This window comes from Schistocerca serialis, chromosome 1 (genome assembly GCF_023864345.2).
Source record: "Schistocerca serialis cubense isolate TAMUIC-IGC-003099 chromosome 1, iqSchSeri2.2, whole genome shotgun sequence".
In the NCBI taxonomy this organism is placed as follows: Eukaryota; Metazoa; Arthropoda; class Insecta; order Orthoptera; family Acrididae; genus Schistocerca; species Schistocerca serialis.
This window is the reverse complement of record NC_064638.1, coordinates 491211014-491231870: the sequence shown is the minus strand read 5'-3', so window position 1 is coordinate 491231870 and position 20857 is coordinate 491211014. Positions and strand designations below refer to the sequence as shown.

Sequence of the window (20857 nt, the reverse complement as noted above, 5' to 3'; positions counted from 1 at the left end):
GAAAAGATAAGGAACACCGAAGTAATAAGGAGAATGGAAATAAAAGAAAGAATATATGACGTAATGGATAGGAAGAAATTACAGTGGTACGGGCATGTACGACGAATGGAGAAAACCAGAATACCAAAATTGATACTGGAGTGGGAACCGGAGGGGAGAAGAAGAAGAGGACGACCTATGACAACCTGGCTCCAAAATGTACAGCACATAATGAGGAGAATGGGCGCAGAGGAAGAGGACACACAAGATCGAAACACCTGGAGAAATATTTTGAGATTATAGTTTAAGAACGTTTATTGTTTGTATTGTAATTTCCAAGTAAATTATTATGTTGGAGATAAACCTCTGTAATGAGGAAAAGCTCAAAATAATAAAAAACCTTAATTTTTTGTACAATATAACATACAGCACTAATTAACTAAGTCACTAATTAATAATGTAATTTACTATGATTTTCAGTGTGGCACTTGTAAACATGATGATTCACACCATGGACCCATAATTGCATCCATATATTTTTAAATTTCTAACCAGTCACATTTTTTATAATCCAAATTGTAGTAAAAGTTTGCAGTTCATTCAAAACAGCCAAATACTACCCAGCCGATTTTCAAAGTGTTATGTAGTTTACGAAATAACAGTTTGTTCTCACCCCAGTCTTTATAAGATCAACTGATACCCAGAGTCTGCAATCTGCAGCCAGAAATCATAGAAGCAACAGCTATGTAGGTTGGTATGGGAAAGTTTGCTGCAGTCAGTCCATTATAGACTTGAAAGCTCATAAAAAGTACCGTGCTCAAGTTGAATTTCATGTCCTGTCGTTTGTCTCTTAATAACTTAGTGACATTAAATTCTACTTATTCTTACTGTGAATCTGCATGTGATGCAGTTGACAGTATTAGATCCAAACAATGACCAACCAGGACCGTGATGACCAATTGCCAGCTAATAAGAACATACGATTACACTGCAAACTTCTTTAATTTTGGTGTCTCTGCTCAACCTGAAAGACGCTGTGTTATTCTAGTGGGACTGTGCTGCCAATTTACGTAGTGTTTAACTCTATGACTACAATGTTAATTGTTCTTATGCCTCACTAAAGTTACTAATTATCTCGAGCAAGGTTAGGCCTACTGCATGTGGACTATACAGAAAGCATTATGAATAAGTGCAGTATATGGCTATTTGTTTACCTGCATTTAACAGCACCTTGTGAGTCTGGAACTGGTCATAAATAGTAACTTTTAACGTATCAAAAGCAGCATTAAAAGTAACTGAAATTCAATTCTATATACTGTGTGGGCTACATTACTGAGGCTATCCTTTTGTATTCAACTGTTTTCAGCCAGTTTCAATGATTAAGAGAAGAGATTCCAGCTATCAAGTGCAACAAAGTAAGTAAAGGGAATTAGTTACAAGGACAAGCCGATGTAATTGCCCGTGCAGTCTAGTGTTTGTTTATTACAGAAGACACAGTTGCAGAGTCGAGCTCTCTGGCAGCAGTCATGCATGATGTCACACCACCTCTGGCAGGGCTCTCATCATCCCTGCGTCCCAGACAACATCATCTTTATTCATACCAGAGGCTACATGCCATGCTGGTGGCAGCACCGTTTACCTGATCTAAATACTGCTTCCTGCAAAACATGCAGCAAACATCCACACTGGCATGCCACATGCAACACATGTTGCAAAAAGGACACTTGTAAGAAGTATGTTTTAGCAGCTCCACTGGAAATGTGTCCCAACCTGTGGAAGTGAACTTAGTGAATGATAACTTTACAGCAGTGTAGAGTTCTTAGAATGCAGCCTAGTAAATGTACTTGGATGTGTACATAGGCAAACACGCAGTGATGTTAGTCCTTGACACTAGTGCTATTTTGGTGGTTGCCTCATCCAATACTTTTGTGTTTACAGTTCCTGAAACAGTACAAACCACACAATTCAAAGGACCTTGTACCACTCTTAAGGCTCCCTGCAACAGATAAGCTCAAATAAAGGCAACTGATTTCAAAGCTCACATCATTCTTACAGCAACAGCTACCCTGTACTTCTTCAAAGCTCGCCTAGTGCTCCTGCCTCTAAAGGATGTCCTCCAAAAACTTGACAGACTCATGCATGAAAATGTAACACACTGATGACAGACCCTGGCGATCTCTGTATTATAGTGACCAGCAGTGGCTGACAGGGCATGGAAATCTGTTGTGTTTGAATCCTATGTACCAACTAAACATCAGAAACAGCAACATGTGTTGATGAGGGACAGTGATGCTAGTAGTGATGACGAGACAGACGTTTGCTTACATGGATGCAAGCAATGTCTATACTAAAGACAATCCAGTTACACATTTAGAACTTTTTGAAGGTCAGCCAGACCTTACATTTGTTCCCAATGAGCCATGTAGAATATCAGAGGCTGTAGCTAGCTTCTTTGTGGTGAATATTTTATATTTTAATAATACAATCTAACCTATATTACAGTCAGAATTTACATAAGTACAAAGTATCACTCAAGAAATTAAAGTGGACTGACATTTCAGTTGCTAAAATGAAACAATTTTTAGTGATCATACTTGTGATGACACAAATTAGGAAGGACAGTTATCGGGAGTACTGGAGCACAGACGGGAGTACTGGAGCACAGACCCTTTGACTGAGACTCTCATCATTACACAGCTGATGAGTCACAAACGATGGGAACAGGCACGAAATGCTTGGCACTTTACTGACAATTCACAATGGCAGACAGGCACTATAAGGTCAATCAGTTCTCTGGCATTTTGTGGATAATTTTCAGACCGTATATAAACCTACCCAGGAGATATCACTTGATGAGTCCATGATATCTTGGGAGAGGTCACCTATAGTTTAGGACCTATAATCCTGGAAAGCTGGTGAAATGTGGCCAACTTATGTGAATGGTATGTGAGGCCACAACAGGTTACATATGTAACATTAGAAATATATGGTGGGGAAGGGAACTGAGTGGACAAAATCATTTTTGCTCTGTTGGTACCACATGTACACATCTGGCATCATGTCTATTAGGCAACTACTACAACAGTGCGACAGTTGCAGACAACTTGCTTACATGGAAGACTTGGGTTTGTGGGACAATAAGGGCCAATAGGGGACTTCCACCTTAGTTTTCAACTGCTGTAAACAATTTCAAGAAAGGGGAAAGAATGTGCTGCCGGAAGGGAAATGTGGTTTTACAAGTTTGAAATGACAAGTGGGTGGTACGAATGGTTATCACTGCACATTCAGTAACAGATGTGTTGTGAAGAAGCCTGGCTGTATTCTTCATTACAGTAAATACATGAAGGGTGTGGACAGAGCAGACCAGTATTTGTTGTACTACTCAATCCTGAGAAAGACTGTTGAATGGAACAAGAAGATAATCCTCTGGTTGACCAACTGTGTCCTAATCAATGGCTTCATAGTGTACAGAGCATGGAACCCTGAAAAGAAGCACAAGGTATTCCTGTTGGAGACAGTCAGATGCTGGGTATCAACTCAACAGCCAGAAGTAAATGATCTGGAGGATGATGGAGGAGAAGACAAAGATCCCAATAAAACTCCCACATCCTGAAACACCTAAACAGGACCATCCTTAAAGACCATTAGGGGATATGAGGAAACACAAATTGGAGGCAACTGTCGGACCAGGGACCACACCCTGCATAGTTTGCAGCACACGTAAGTTGAGGAAGAAAACCTGCTACATCTGCTCGTTCTGCAAGGTACCTCTTCAAAAGTGAGTGTGCTTCAAGAAGTAGGACAAATTGAAGAATTACATGAAAATCAGGTGTGTAGGAATCCTAAGTTTGAACATAACATGATCAGTAGAATAGAATAATAATTACACTTTAAAATCATCTGCTCCTCAGAGATGGTCATTAAGTCATGCAGCTGGGGGTTATGATGATTATATGTACATGAAGTTAACAATTACATCACAATTATAGTTTATAAAAGGTGGTAATTTTCTACATGCATTGAAAATTATTGTTCCATAATGTGGATAAACGTTTTGTGTTCAAACAATAAAAGTGTAAAATCAAAAGATGCAAAGTTGATGAACTGTAAATTGGTTTGTGGATTGATGCAAAAACACAACAGCTAGCTGAAAAAATACTGTTATGTGTAGACAGCTGATGGTACCATAAGGAGATTAGAGGATCTGCAAGACAGCTATCTCATGCAGGGTACATGCAAGTCAGGCAACACACAATACCTGTCCACTGCAGTAAGTTGGAACAAAACTGTCTGGTCCCTCATGTGTAAACACTGTAATGTCCCCACATAATATAAATTATTGTAGTATTCCGGCTGCATGTACCAGCGATGATGTGCTACCGTAATTAAGATGACAACGCTCTTTGCTGAGAGAAAAAAAAGCACCTAGACTTTTTTGCAATTCTTGGAGATAAAGAATGGCTATTGGAGATTGTTTTTTCTGGGTGTCAGATAAATTTGCATAGACAAGGAGTATCATAATTAATGGCATAAACACATACCATTGAAAGTACACAATACTAGAAGCAAAAAGGTATCAGTAAACATTGGGACAAAAACGCATACCTTAAGAGCTACAAGCAATTTTTCATCTTTGATACTGTGAAGCAAATCTCATCTACTGCAAGCTTCTTGCTTTCCATATTTTGGCAAGTGATAATATAGACCAAAACAAGAAAAAAATGTCCAGTAAACATGTGCTCTAAAAATGCATACCTTAGAAGTTATGAGCACTTGTTCATTAGAAGAATTGTGTTCCAAAGTAATGCAGATGAACAAGTGCTCATAGCTCTTAAGGTATGTATTTTAGAGCACATGTTTACTGGACACTTTTGTTTTGTTTTGGTCCATATTATCACTTCCCAAAATATGGCAAGCAAAGAGCTTACGGGAGAAGAGATTTGCTTCACAGTATTGAAGATGAAAAATTGCTCATAGCAATTTCGACTCTTTTTTTACTGAGCCTAGCCCTAGCCAGATTACACTCTCCCATATTTTATTTTCTCAAGCTTGTCCGACATTTGGCATTACCCCCAAAGGCCTCACACTTAAAGTTCCCATCTCTGGCTGTAACCCATCTTTCCATCAGTCCCTATACCAGTTCCAAACTGAACAATCCATTGCCCTCACCCACCTAATCCTTCACCTACACATCAACTCAGCCAATGAACACATCTGTCAACTCCTACCCTTAATAAAAGTCCTCAGTCTTTCCTCTCCCACATCCACACCGGCTGTTCAGAGCATCCTCCTACAGGCCAACTGCAAATTAGAACAGCATGCCACCCTCCACCTCAAAAAACTATCCAATCTCCTGGTTTCCCACCTCCGGAAAGGCAACTCACTCACCCTTCATATCCTTTCCAGCAAACCTGAACCTCCTCTCATTGCACACAGACCCGGTCTCTCCCATCTACTCAATCTCCCACTTCCAGCTCCACTCCACCCAAAACCTCAAAATTCCAATCAACACAATCTGGAACCACAACACCCTAATTCAGTAGTCAACCTTTCCTCCAAACCTCTCTCCCAATCCGAAACCTCTGTCCTATCCAAAGGCCTCACCTTCAGCCCCACTCCCAGATTCAACCAAACAGCCCTTGTCCAAGATTTACTGTCCTACACCCGTACTCTCTGCTGGAAATATCACTTTGCCACAAAGAAAAATGATCCTAATCCTACTCCTAATGATCCAACTCCCCAAGACAATATCCAAATTGAACCCTGCCTGGAACAGTTCTGTCCTCCGTCACAGCGGGACCCACCTCCTCTTCCTCAAAATCACCCTCTCCAAACTTTCCAGGAATTTCTGACTTCCAGCCTTGCCTCTCAATCCTTCTTAAAAAACCTTAATCCTACTCCCAACATCACCACTGCTGAAGCCCAGGCCATCCGTGATCTGAAGGCTGACCGATCCATCGTCATTCTTCCAGCGGACAAGGGTTCCAGGACCGTGGTACTTGATCGTCGGGAGTATGTGGCTGAGGGACTGCGCCAGCTTTCAGACAACACTACTTACAAAGTTTGCCAAGGTAATCCCATTCCTGATGTCCAGGTGGAGCTTCAAGGAATCCTCAGAACCTTAGGCCCCTTGCAAAACCTTTCACCTGACTCCATCAACCTCCTGACCCCACCAACACCCCGCACCCCTACCTTCTACCTTCTTCCTAAAATTCACAAACCCAATCATCCCGGCCGTCCCATTGTAGCTGGTTACCAAGCCCACACAGAACGTATCTCTGCCTACGTAGATCAACACCTTCAACCCATTACTTGCAGTCTCCCATCCTTCATCAAAGACACCAACCACTTTCTCGAACGCCGGGAATCCTTACCCAGTCTGTTACCCCCAGAAACCATCCTTGTAACCACTGATGCCACTTCCTTATACACAAATATTCCGCACGTCCAGGGCCTCGCTGCAGTGGAGCACTTCCTTTCACGCCAATCACCTGCCACCCTACCTAAAACCTCTTTCCTCATTACCTTAGCCAGCTTCATCCTGACCCACAACTTCTTCACTTTCGAAGGCCAGACATACCACCAATTAAAGGGAACAGCCATGGGTACGAGGATGACCCTCTCGTACGCCAACCTAGTCATGGGTCACTTAGAGGAAGCCTTCTTGGTTACCCAGGTTTGCCAACCCAAAGTTTGGTACAGATTTATTGATGACATTTTCACGATCTGGACTCACAGTGAAGAAGAACTCCAGAATTTCCTCTCCAACCTCAACTCCTTTGGTTCCACCAGATTCACCTGGTCCTACTCCAAATCCCATGCCACTTTCCTTGACATTGACCTCCACCTGTCCAATGGCCAGCTTCACACGTCCGTCCACATCAAACCCACCAACAAGCAACAGTACCTCTATTATGACAGCTGCCACCCACTCCACATCAAACGGTCCCTACCCTACAGCCTAGGTCTTCGTGGCAAATGAATCTGCTCCAGTCCGGAATCCCTGAACCATTACACCAACAACCGGAAAACAGCTTTCGCATCCCACAACTACCCTCCCGACCTGGTACAGAAGCAAATAACCAGAGCCACTTCCTCATCTCCTCAAACCCAGAACCTCCCACAGAAGAACCCCAAAAGTGCCCCACTTGTGACAGGATACTTTCCGGGACTGGATCAGACTCTGAATGTGGCTCTCCAGCAGGGATACGACTTCCTCAAATCCTGCCCTGAAATGAGATCCATCCTTCATTAAATCTCCCCACTCCACCAAGAGTGTCTTTCCGCCGTCCACCTAACCTTCGTAACCTCTTAGTTCATCCCTATGAAATCCCCATACCACTTTCCCTACCCTCTGGCTCCTACCCTTGTAACCGTCCCCGGCGTAAAACCTGTACCATGCACCCTCCCACCACCACCTACTCCAGTCCTGTGACCCGGAAGGTGTACACGATCAAAGGCAGAGCCACGTGTGAAAGCACCCACGTGATTTACCAAGTGACCTGCCTACACTGTGAAGCTTTCTATGTGGGAATGACCAGCAATAAACTGTCCATTCGCATGAATGGACACAGGCAGACAGCGTTTGTTGGTAATGAGGATCACCCTGTGGCTAAACATGCCTTGATGCACGGCCAGCACATCTTGGCACAGTGTTACACCGTCCGGGTTATCTGGATACTTCCCACTAACACCAACCTGTCAGAACTCCGGAGATGGGAACTTGCCCTTCAGTATATCCTCTCTTCTCGTTATCCGCCAGGCCTCAATCTCCACTAATTTCAATTTGCCGCCGCTCGTACCTCACCTGTCTTTCAACAACATCTTTGCCTCTGTACTTCTGCCTCGACTGACATCTCTGCCCAAACTCTTTGCCTTTACAAATGTCTGCTTGTGTCTGTGTATGTGCAGATGGATATGTGTGTGTGTGTGTGTGTGTGTGTGTGTGTGTGTGTGTGTGTGTGTGTGTATATATACCTGCCCTTTCTTCCCCCTAAGGTAAGTCTTTCCGCTCCCGGGATTGGATTGACTCCTTACCCTCTCTCTTAAAACCCACATCCTTTCGTCTTTCCCTCTCCTTCCCTCTTTCCTGATGAAGCGTTTGGCACTTTCGTTTGGTAAGTTATATATATATATATATATATATATATATATATATATATATATATATATATATATATATATATATATATATATATTTTAGACACACAAACAAACACAAACACACACACAAAATTCACGCTTTCGCAACCCACGGTTGCTTCATCAGGAAAGAGGGAAGGAGAGGGAAAGACGAAAGGATGTGAGTTTTAAGGGAGAGGGTAAGGAGCCATTCCAATCCCGGGAGCGGAAAGACTAACCTTAGGGGGAAAAAAGGACAGGTATACACTCGCACACACACCCATATCCATCTGCACATATACAGACACAAGCAGACATTTGTAAAGGCAAAGAGTTTGGGCAGAGATGTCAGTCGAGGCAGAAGCACAGAGGCAAAGATGTTGTTGAAAGGCAGGTGAGGTATGAGCGGCGACAAATTGAAATTAGAAATTAGTGGAGATTGAGGCCTGGTGGGTAACGAGAAGAGAGGATATACTGAAGGGTAAGTTCCTATCTCCGGAGTTCTGACAGGTTGGTGTTAGTGGGAAGTATTCAGATAACCCGGACGGTATAACACTGTGCCAAGATGTGCTGGCCGTGCACCAAGGCATGTTTAGCCACAGGGTGATCCTCATTACCAACAAAGACTGTCTGCTTGTGTCCATTCCTGCGAATGGACAGTTTGTTGCTGGTCATTCCCACATAGAAAGCTTCACAGTGTAGGCAGGTCACTTGGTAAATCACGTGGGTGCTTTCACATGTGGCTCTGCCTTTGATCGTGTACACCTTGCAAGTTACAGGACTGGAATAGGTGGTGGTGGGAGGGTGCATGGGACAGGTTTTACACCGAGGACGGTTACAAGGGTAGGAGCCAGAGGGTAGGGAAGGTGGTATGGGGATTTCATAGGGATGAACTAAGAGGTTACGAAGGTTAGGTGGACGGTGGAAAGACACTCTCGGTGGAGTGGGGAGGATTTCATGAAGGATGGATCTCATTTCAGGGCAGGATTTGAGGAAGTCGTATCCCTGCTGGAGAGCCACATTCAGAGTCTGATCCAGTCCCGGAAAGTATCCTGTCACAAGTGGGGCACTTTTGGGGTTCCTCTGAGGGAGGTTCTGGGTTTGAGGGGACGAGGAAGTGGCTCTGGTTATTTGCTTCTGTATCAGGTCGGGAGGGTAGTTGCGGGATGCGAAAACTGTTTTCAGGTTGTTGGTGTAGTGGTTCAGGGATTCCGGACTGGAGCAGATTCGTTTGCCACGAAGACCTAGGCTGATGAAGCAACCATTGGTTGCGAAAGCTTGAATTTTGTGTGTATGTTTGTGTGTCTATCGACCTGCCAGTGCTTTCGTTTGGTAAGTCACATCATCTTTGTTTTTAGATATTGGTAAGAAATGTACTATAACATGTGTTTCAGTATTGCAACCCTGTCCTTGTTCGGGACCACAACAGGAACAGAGGGACCAGCAACTGATACTGTATGGTTCATCTCAACAGATCACCTGAATGTCCAGGCTGCTAGTTAAACATGTATATTTAAAAAAAAATTCATGTGCAGATTTGTACTGATTTTATGTGTGTATTTTGAAACTATGTGGGTAGTGTGAAGATTTTTTTGTTTAGTGATTATGGTTAGGAGACATGCCCAGTCAGGAATGGAACGGGTACAGAATACAATGGACAATATTCAGTCAGTTGAGGAAGTCCTTTCCATTGATAGTTCAGCACCTGAAATGACCACAGCTAGGACTGAGGAGTTTAACATTAAACATCTTTTACTTAGCATATACCAAGCAGTGCAGATGTTAACTGCAAATCAACAATCAATGTCTGCTAAAGTGCAATTGGTAGCAACTGAACAATCTAGGATAGTGATGGAAGCAGACGAAATGAATTAAAATTTGTGCTGCTGCCGGGACTCGAACCCGGGTCTTCTTGCTTGCTAGGCAGAAATGCTTACCATTACACTACCACAGCACGATGGTCAACATTGCTGCACGAACTATCGAAGCTGAGTGCCCTCCCCAACACAAACTTCAATTCATTTTTCCCTTATGTATTGTCACTACTGCCAGGACTCTCCGATATTGGCAAGCACCCCACCACTGGATGTAATGAGGAGGAGGAGGAGATTAGTGTTTATCGTCCCGTCGACAATGAGGTCATTAGCGACGGAGTGCAAGCTCGGGTGAGGGAAGGATGAGGAAGGAAATTGGATGTGCCCTTTCAAAGGAACCATCCCAGCATTTGCCTAAAGCAATTTAGGGAAATCACGGAAAGCCTAAATCAGGATGGCCGGAGACAGGATTGAACCGTCATCCTCCCGAATGCAAGTCCAGTGTGCTAACCACTGCGCCACCTCGCTCAGTGGGATGTAATGGGTCGTCCTTGTACCATTGGTGATCTTATAATTAAATGTTTCTGGGAGACATTTAAGTCTCTTTTTATTATCTATTATAATTGTGGAAGCAGACAAAATGAATTAAAATTTGCGCTGCGGCCAGGACTTCTTGCTGGCTAGGCAGAAATGCTAACCATTACACTACCACCGCATGATGGTCAACACTGCTTCCATCATTACCATAGATAAAAACAGACTTAAATGTCTCAGAGAAACATTTAATTCTAAGATCACCAATGGCACAAGGACAACCCATTACGTCCAATGCTGAGGTGCTTGCCAATATCGGAGAGCCCTGGCAGTAGTGACAATATATAAGGGAAAAATAAATTGAATTTTGTGTTGGGGAGGGCACTCAGCTTAGGTAGTTTGTGCAGTAATGTTGACCATTGTGCTGTGGTAGTGTAATGGCTAGCATTTCTGCTTAGCAAGCAAGAAGACCCTGGTTCTAGTCCTGGCTGCAGCACAAATTTTAATTCATTTTGTCTGCTTCCATCATTATCGTAGATAATAAAAAGAGACTTAAATGTCTTAGGGAAACATGTAATTATAAAGTCTAGGATAGCTTCCGCACAAGAATCAATGGCAGTGGAACAAGACAAAATTTCCACTATAGTTCATACTGTAGCAGTAGAATAGGAAAGTCTCTCTACTAAACACTACGGTCTTGTTATGCAGCAGGAGGCACTAGTAACTAAGCAAAGAAATATCAGGCTAACTATGAAAGATATTATTGCTATGGCTGTGTCATTCCCAACCAAACAGGATTCTGAGAGTTTGAAATGCGAAGTGCATCTTTTATGCATTCAGCAAAGTGATCTTGCTATGAAAAAGTTAAATCTTAAGCTGTCCCAAGAGAAAGTTTCAGAGGAAATCTCTAAAATCCAAACCGAAGTAAAAGATGTTACTGCAACCATAGATTCTCTTGTGTCCAAAGTGGAACTTGTTAAATCAGATTGTGTCGCAGTTAAAGAAGAGAGGGTGACACAATGCGTTAATGAACAACTGCAACAAGCTGTGCAAAATGTTCAACTGGCTAATGTATCGGATTCCACAAGGATCCAGATTGATAGTGATGTGATAAGCCAACTATTTGGTGAGAAGTTCTCGAAGTGGAAAGACAATATAACCAAATTGATTGAAGAATGTTCCAAGTCAATAAAGGAAACAAGAGGAAGTGGTTCTGACACACATCACATTTTCTGATGAAACGAAGCAAAATGTGATGAATTTAGCGTCAGTGATGAATAGCCCAATGCCTACAACAAAAAGTGCACATGTGGTATCTCACCCTATTTACGGCAATATATCGCCCAACAATGTATACGCCCGAATGTTAATAGAGGAGAAGCTCCTAAGTAACTGGAAGTTTCATGCTTTCCGCCCGGAGAAGAAAACTGTTAACCCCGTCATTTTCATTTGCGGTTTTGGAGGTATTTTACCCCATGCATGGACTGATGCGCAAAAGATTTCTTTTGTCACCAGCTACGTACGAGTGGAAGGTAGTTTATGGCATACAGATATTATGGAAACCTGTGGCACCTACGAGGATTTTGAACACGCGCTCTTGAGTAGGTATTGGTGTTAGGGAATTCAAGAACAACTGGAAGAAAGAGATTTAAAATCCAGAACCATTTTCAGTCAAGAGTGGGAACTTACATCGGTACTTTGAGAAGCAACTGAATAAAAGTAGATATTGGGATACTCCAGTCGCACAGATGGATATTTTTAAGATAATTAAGGCAAAGTTACCAGTCGAGATAACTGAAAACTCATGTATGCTCCCGAAGACAATGTCAAAGACTTTCTCTCTGTCGTTGACGGCATCGACCTATTAAACGAAGACTTAAGAGCTACAAATCATGGGAATGGGCCGTTGACTAGTGTAAACAAGAACTTTGCATATCACCCAGGACCGAGCGGCAATAATAATAGTAAAGCACACCAGAGCCAGGCTTCCAACCTCAGCATAACAAACAACAGCTGAACAGTGGCCAAAGATTGAATGCCAACGTGGTGCAGTTCCAACCTCGCTGGGTGAAAAATAAACCTAACAAGCGAAGATTCAACCCGATGCAAACCGCGAATTAAAATAAATACAACCTACATAATTGGAATAATCAGCAGTTTTAAGGCAATGATCCGAACTGGCAACCACAAAATATTAACCAGCAATCTCTGAATATAAATGACTAGAGAGGGAGCAACCGCCAGTGGTTACAGATGTCACTGACAAACCCAGAACTCATCCGTTAAACTAAAGAGGACCGTATCGTCCCCTGTGAAATGGTCAGATGTGATGTAAGGGGTACACGAAATTGAGCATGACGTCCAGCATTGCACAGCCAAACGTATGACCATTCCTATACCAGCGATACATGCAGAAGTCAGTAATTCTTGATACTTGCAAATGTGAATGCAATTTCCGCAGCACTGTTTGAGAGGTTGACATGACACCAGAAACTACATCTTTCCTGTGAGTAATTGTGAAATTATAGGTGCAATCGGTAGCTGGGCACAAAAGGTAAAGATAGAGACTCTATTGAATTAAGAATAGGAAATGTAGCGACTTTATGCATGTTCCTAGTAATAAATAAATTAATAAAGGACTGTATTTTGGGTATAGTATCCAGGAGATGGACTAAAATCTGACTTCTCTGCGAGCTGTGCTTCTTTTAACATTGATGATGTGGAGCTGATCAGAGAAGACCGTAGCCATAGATTGTCGGGGTTCAACAATTAAGCTTGTAAGGCATTTCAAGAAGAGTTGGAGATCAAATGCAGAAGAGGTTTATCAAGTATGCACATTAACAAAAGATGCCGGAATCTAATTGTTTGGAGATCGCCAGTGAAACCAATTGGCAGACTTACTGCAGCAGAATATCGATGTCTTTAGTGAAAAACCGGGTGTAGTGAAAGGCTATGTGTGTAATTATGAAGTGTACCCACATAGTACATATTGTCGAAGTATTTATCCTGTACCTTCGTGACTTCGACGATCTGTCGATGAAAAATTGCAACAAATGTTGGATCGGAGGTTGACTGAGCCATCCACAAGCCCGTACTGTAGTCCTTAACTGGTTGTCCCTAAACCAGAGGGCGAGGTTCAATTAGTTTTGGACACAAGACAGATAATTAAGATAATAGTTCCTGTCCATACTCATCCAGAAAATGTCGATGAGCTTATACAGGAGTTTCATGTCAAGAAATTCTTTTCAACTTGTGATCTCAGATGTTCTTACTGCCAGATAATGCTACATCCTGAATCAAGGAAGTACACAGCATTTGTTTACATATGGAGAAGCTATCATTTTAAGGTTCGTCCATTTGGCCTAAATGTTAGCTCTGGTGTGTTTATCTGGGCATTGGATCCTGCTTTAGGACCTGAACTGCGTAGTCAACTTACGTTGTTGTCGATGGTATTCTCATTGCTACATCTTCTTGGGAAGAACAGATAATTCTCTCGGCTAGAGTCATAAATGCATATAGTAAAGCAAGTGTGACAGCTAACCTGCAAAAGTCTCATTTTTCTCTTGAATGGATCCATTTCCTCGGGCATACAGTAGACAATAAGGGAATAATGCTGGATTCAGAGAAAGGAGAGCGCCATCAAGAATTTTCCCACACCATCAAACAAGAAGCAGTTAAAATCTTTCATAGGAATGACAACCTTCTATGGGCGATTTTTAAACAAACAAGTGATGAATGCAGAGCCCTTATACCAGCTTCTATGAAACAATGTACCGTAGAGGTGGACAAATGACTGTGAAGTTGCATTCCTGCTTATCAAAGACACCCTTGCGGATGCAAAATTGTTACACCCCAGATATCACTCTTGAGTTTGGTTTGATGACTGATTCATCGAGAGTTGGTTTAGGTTGCTGTTTGTTTCAAATTAAGGACATCAATAATCAGCCAACGTTCTGTCCCATACCTTACGCAAGTTGGGTGTTATCATGTTGCAAGTGCTCCTACACAACCACAGAATTGGAAGCTTTGGTGACTGTGTGGGTGTTTCGAAAAATCCACTATTACTTGTTTGGAGCGAGCGCACACTATCGTGTACTGCCATCATCAAGCTCTCACATTTTTGCAACAATGCAAACTACTTCATGCTTGTCTATCACGCTGGACCTTGGCTTTACAAGAATATAATTTCAGAGTTGTATACATAAAGGGACAACATAACCAGATCGCAGATGCTTTGTCTAGAGTACCTGAAGGTTTGAAGAACATTACCACTATGGAAGATGAGGAGAAGCAACATAAAATCTTGCTGTTGAAAGATTTGGAATCCAGGAGATATTATTTATACAAGTGTAGTAACCTATCTGTCCTCCAGCAATGACATGATCATTAGTCTATAATTCTGAATAAACTGAATCAGCCAGACCAAGGGCAGCTCCGAAGATTTTTCAAAGTAATTGATAGTGGTTTGTTCTGCAGAAGGTTTGATACTTTAGATAAGTGGTGTGTATGTGTATCAGAAGATTACGTGCAAAAGCTCATTTTGCACACTCACTATGTTTGGGGACATTTTGGCATACTTAAATATACAAGTAAGATAGGTAGTTATTGTTACTTTCTGAGTATCAGGAGAAGAGTTCAACAGGTTTTGAAGAAATGCAAAGTTTGTCAGCTGACTAAGCCTTGTAACAAAGGTACACAAGATGATATGCACTCCATCATTCTACATAAGCCCTTAGATATAATCTCTGTGGACATCCGTGGGCCAGTTCGAAGGGCAAGAGGAGGTAGTAAATACATAGTTGGATTTTTGGATACGTTTCTAAGTATGTAATGTTGTACCCAATTCAATCAGCCACCAGCAAATCCGTTTTCAAGAAATTGCTTTTTGATTTTATTCCATCTGTTGGGAAGCCCAGAATGATTCTAGCATACAACACAAAATTTTCACGTGTTATACTTGGTAGAAGGCTTTATGGGAAGCAAATACTTCTGGTTACAATCCTGGAGCGAGTCCCATGGGACGCGTATTTAGAGAATTAAATCATTTTATGAGAACCTACAGTTCAATGAAGCAAACCAAGTGGAATGATCTGTTGAACGACTTCACTACAGTCGTAAATAACCTATGGCATACAACTACAGGTTACACTCCGGAAGAATTACCCCTAAATACTGAAGAAAATAATGAGTGAGTGCAAGCATTACCAAAGATACCCCGAAATAGGATTTCATGGGAAGAGGAAATTCATGATGCTTACCTCAACATGAAAGAGAAAGTTCTTATGAAAAAGAAGAAACATGATGAGGGATTAAAGAGAAGACAGTATTATGTTGTTATAAAACTGCCACATCCATGTGCATATCTGTTGGCATATTCAAAGACATTGAAAATAAATGGTGTGTACCCTCAAAAAGATTTAAAAATGTTCTAGAGATAATTCTGTGTGCTTTTTTTTGTATGTCATGATTTGTGTAACTATATGATATATAAATAGTAATTATTTAAGTTAAGTAATTTGTTTCTTATGATATGTGTTGATAACATGTCACCACTGTGTGCCATGAACTGGTGTTCTAAAATGAGTGAACCTTCAATCCAGATGTAGGGATATAACTATGTGTTTTCTTGTCGGTTGTCAGTACTTGTAGGATAAGCTGCATTCCCCCGCCCCCGTAGGTTATTCCATCATTTTTTGCACGTTTTTGATTTTGTGTCTTAGTGTTAAGTGAGTTTTGTGGACTCTTTCTTCTGAATAGGATATCCTATCTCTTTTCCTGTATATACATGTAATTGTTCTATAACATTAAGTGTCATGTTTCGTTGCGATTACTGTGTCTCATGCTAACGAGTGACTGTTCTGGACAGTATTCTTTGGAATTGTGTGAAATCGCCTTCAGTGATATAAAGACAGCGAACTTTGTTTGGTGTTAGGCAAACTAGTGTTACTACGCAAAGACAGTGATCCATCCTGCTCAGTTGCTGATAAACATGTGAACGTTTGGACCAATCTTCTCTGAACAGTACTAGTGTCATTTTTTAATATAACTGTGGATACTCTGGACAACGTGTCTAGTGTTGCGAAGATATCTCAGTGTTCATTGTTTTCACTGTGCTATGACTTTTTTTGTACCCTGGACACTCTGGACAAGTACACACACGAACTGAAATGGACTGTTGGGTAGAGTTGAACACTGACCCGTTTTATTTCAGATAGGCGCTGTAGTTAGCCATTTTGTCCTTGCTCATTCTTTTGTACCTTGTTGTATATTGCGAGAACTTCTATCTTGGCGCTGTGAGGCCTTAATAGTTCTATCTCAGCCTCCAGTCCATCCAATTTTTCTCTAACAGCTTCACATCTAACCACCTGGCCAGCCATCACCACTGACCACCATTCCATCGTGATGTCTTGCAGCTTCTCACCATCCTGCTGTACCATTGGCATCGCACCGTTGACATCATGCCATTATCACTGCATCATTGACAGAATACCCAGAACATGATTGTTTCTTAAATGAATCCTGTATTGTTTGAATAACTCCATTTTCAAAGAGTCTAAACAGTTCTGTGAACATTTAAATGATTTTCTGTATTTTTTGTTCCACACAAACTGAGTAACTATTTTTTTTTCAATATTCGAGCTGAAAACAACTGGTCTGGAAATGCCCACTAGGGAGTTTTGATCTTGGGTTTCCCCCACCAACCGCACCTGAATGGGTGGCCCTGAAATTGCAAAATCCATTCCCGAGAATCACAGTATAATTATTTATGCCAGCCAGTAGTGAGAGTTGCTAAGAAAGTACATACAACTCAATGATTTAATTTGTAACCCTAGTATTCATAATTATACCGTGTAGATAGATGTTCTGGTTACATAAATGTTAAAAAAAATTTGTGACCAAGAGGGGCCATGAAATGCCCCTACATAATGTACTATTATTGTAATATTCTGGCTGCGAGTACCAGCGATGATGCGCTAATTGAGATGACAACGCTCTTTACTGTCATGTCAACACTCTTTGCTGTGAAAGAAAAAGCATCTAGCATTTTTTTGCTATTGTTTGAGATGAGCAATGGATACTGGAGATTTTTTTATTTTTATTTTATTTTTTTTTTATTTATTTTTTTTTTTTTTTTTTGTGGGGGGGGGGGGGGGGGGGGGGAGAGAGAGATCAGTAAGTTTGCATATATATGTAATTTGAAGTGCAGAGGAGATACAACTTGTAACCGCAATTATCACGAATAAAAAATTTCTTATGAAAAAGAAGGTAAATATTGAGTACGAACTTTTATTCGAAGTTGGAGCGCCGGACCTTCATAAAACTATTACTGTGATTAGCAATACAGTGCATAGTGATTTCTTCGCAAATTAACAATAGTGGATGAATCTGTAACTACCATGGTCCAAAAGACACACAATATTTTGCCGTCAGCTTGTTTGTTCAAAACGTGCTCCAAGCCACCAGTTTGTTAGTCAGAAGATAGCACACTGCCACTCTTGTTCAACCTTCTCATTCTGAAAGCGTTTCCAGAAATTTTTACGGCGGCTGTGAGTACTTTAGCTGCCAAGGGAGACGGAATCTTCATTGCGAGTTGTAGCAGTTTTCTCTGCCTTTGCCTGGTACTCTCGGAGAACCAGAGAAACGGAAACCTCCGACCACCAACTCATCCTCTACCTAACCCATTCCCTCATTACAGAAGCCACGAAGAAAACGTAATCATCTACAGTCAAAGCTTTTTCACAGATTTTTATCTTAGACAGGTAAAAAATTTTAATATGTACGCATCTAGGCAAAAAAGTCAAAGATCAAGTTAATTAATTTTTTTTTATGACATAGTAGTTCATTTTAACACCTGTACCCCATACTCAAGTAGGTCACTAAACTGATAACAGTATGTATGCACAAGTTGAAGTTGAAACTTATCAACTCCATATGAGCTCTTTGAAAAAATGAGGCTATACAGCACTTGATACAGTAAAATACCTTCCCAGAGGTATATTTTCAAATTCTGTAGGTTCCAGCATCACAAGTTTACCTAATGCTCAACCGTAAGGCATCTACCATTTTAATTGGTTACCTTTCAGAATCTCATCAGTCTCTGTCATATGCCAGCATTTTTGATGATTAATTACTACTAGATATGTCAAACTGTGCTGCGTACCTCACTAATATCTCGGTTACAGGTATGACTCCCAAGGACAACTGTCACAACCTTGACCTCTTGTTTCAGAGGCTGGCAGCAAAAGAAATCAAATACAAACTGTGCAAGTGTTCTTTCATGCAACCATCCTAGGCTCGAATGAATGGAAGATTATGTCATGGTAACCAACAGCATGCAGCCATCCACAAATGTGGATAAGACCAATTATTATGGCCACTTCGTTATGAACTCTCTTACCAGATACAATGCGAAAGTGTGCATTGTGAGTGGTCATCTCACTCTCAACAACCTTTTCAGGCTTTGAAAGATTGCCTTAACCAGCCACTGCGACAACGTACACCCCTGGTCTCACACTGGTAATACTGACTTATAAATTCTCTCACAGTGTTGGTGTTCCTATTTCATATGTTTCTAAGATCTTATACACATCCCAGCAACTCAAATTTCAAATAGAACACGAAGTCCTTACTACCATATGCACAGTCTAGAAATTTAAATTATTCCTTTATGGACATAAATTTCATCCTTTCATGGACCATCAATTGTTGTTCGCCATCTTTGACACTAAGCAACACTTAACACTCTGGACTGCCCATTGCATCCAGTGTTGGGCGCAGCAGTCTTTGACATGCCCTCTCATGAGAATCCTGCATATAAGCCAGCACAGGGCCAGTCTGATCCAATTGAAACTTTATCACAGTGTTTATGCAGAGGAAGTGTGCATTAGTCGGTCTATTGGTTTGGTTCTCGCTATGGTCTTGGCTTAAAGGTGTTTCCTATTCAGGCTATGTTACTAACTGGGTGGACTCTGATACTGCGAGAACTGGACTTTGGTTGGATTGTGTACTTACAGATAGCTTGCAATGCTGTGAGGAGTATTGTGAAACATATCTCAATTTAATGACTAAGCCAGGGCTAGTCTTCATTGGTTTTGCATGTAAATCACCTTTACAAAATCTAGGAACTTAACATAGATATTAAAAACAACTCAAGTTATATGTTCATTTTAAAATACTCAATGTTAAAAGTGAGCTAAAAATAACATCCCCCAGTAGTATTTACCGGGGGGTGGGGGGATGGGGGGGTGGGGGGGGGGAGGGGGGGTGCACATGAGAAGCACATTTGTGCATGCGTGTTTGTGTTTTTCTCACAAGTAAATGCACCTTGTTTGTGGACTTAACTGCTATTCAACACTGCTTCCATGCATCAAGTAGTTGTCTATCCTCAAAGCATTATTTATGTTGTTCTTAAAATATCTTCTTGTATTACAGATATTTTTAAAACACTGATATCAAGAAGTGGCTTAATAATATGAAGTAATGGACAGGGATTGCTGGTATTCGTTGTCATACTTTAGAGTTACCACTAATTTTTGGCATGACTGAATAAAATAACAACGCTGACACAGAGAATGTAAGAGATTGTGCAAGCAGGTTAGACCAGAGCCAACCAGACGCAGTTACATCAGTGGCTACCTGCTGATATGGCAGATACTGTCTCCATGGGATCAAGATGGTTACTACATGCTACAGCAAGCAGAAGTGTAATAGCAATGACATTGCAGGAAGGCAGAGCTGCTGCGTTATGTGTGACCTGATTGCTTCACATCCAAGCCTTGGTTCTTTTGTTACTTAGAAACCTATGCTTTAGCAAAGCAAGGATGGGAAAAGCCTGTAGAAATACTTTTAGTTTCTAATCTGAGGGTAACACAGTCTGCCAGCCATAAGTAACACGAGGGGCCTCTGACAGTCTACAAGTCTACACGGATCAACAAATCACCTCCTCTGTAGGATTTTCTTATTATTCTTTCTTTTTGTTTTCCATGCTTTTTGTAAACAGTGTGAAACTCATTTGTTTCTTTGCTTGGTATCTTGTTTGGATTGTTGTCATGGCGAAGTCTGGATTGTGCCTTTGCTAGCTGCCACCCTGCTGTTCACACTGAGACCAATACTGTGGCCTATTGTAGTGTATTAAGTAATAAATGAATCTTATAACAATGTGTCCATGTTTACACAGGGGATGCTTCCCAGCCTTTCATTCACCACCCCACTGTCACACCACCCAGGACTGTGTGCTGCTTGTTTCCTGATGCTAGCAACTCAGTTCCACCATTCACTGTAGTAACCACCCACCCCTGGCCATTTCAGCACTTATCCAATAAGTCACCTGGCTTTGGATCAAAATCACCTATTATTCTTTAACTTTTTGATATACTGTATCTGAGAAGAACTCATTCCATTGTATGTTT

General features: G+C 41.4%; 1 protein-coding gene and 1 non-coding gene across 3 annotated transcripts in view; both read right to left on the bottom strand.

Annotated features, from left to right (window-relative positions):
- The window catches only part of LOC126473890 (intraflagellar transport protein 122 homolog), a 228456-nt gene that overhangs the window by 110134 nt on the left and 97465 nt on the right, over nucleotides 1-20857 (bottom strand). The gene's annotated exons all lie outside the window — the stretch shown is intronic.
- Nucleotides 9982-10054, bottom strand: Trnaa-agc (transfer RNA alanine (anticodon AGC)). Its single transcript has one exon. It is a non-coding gene; the product is annotated as a tRNA-Ala (tRNA).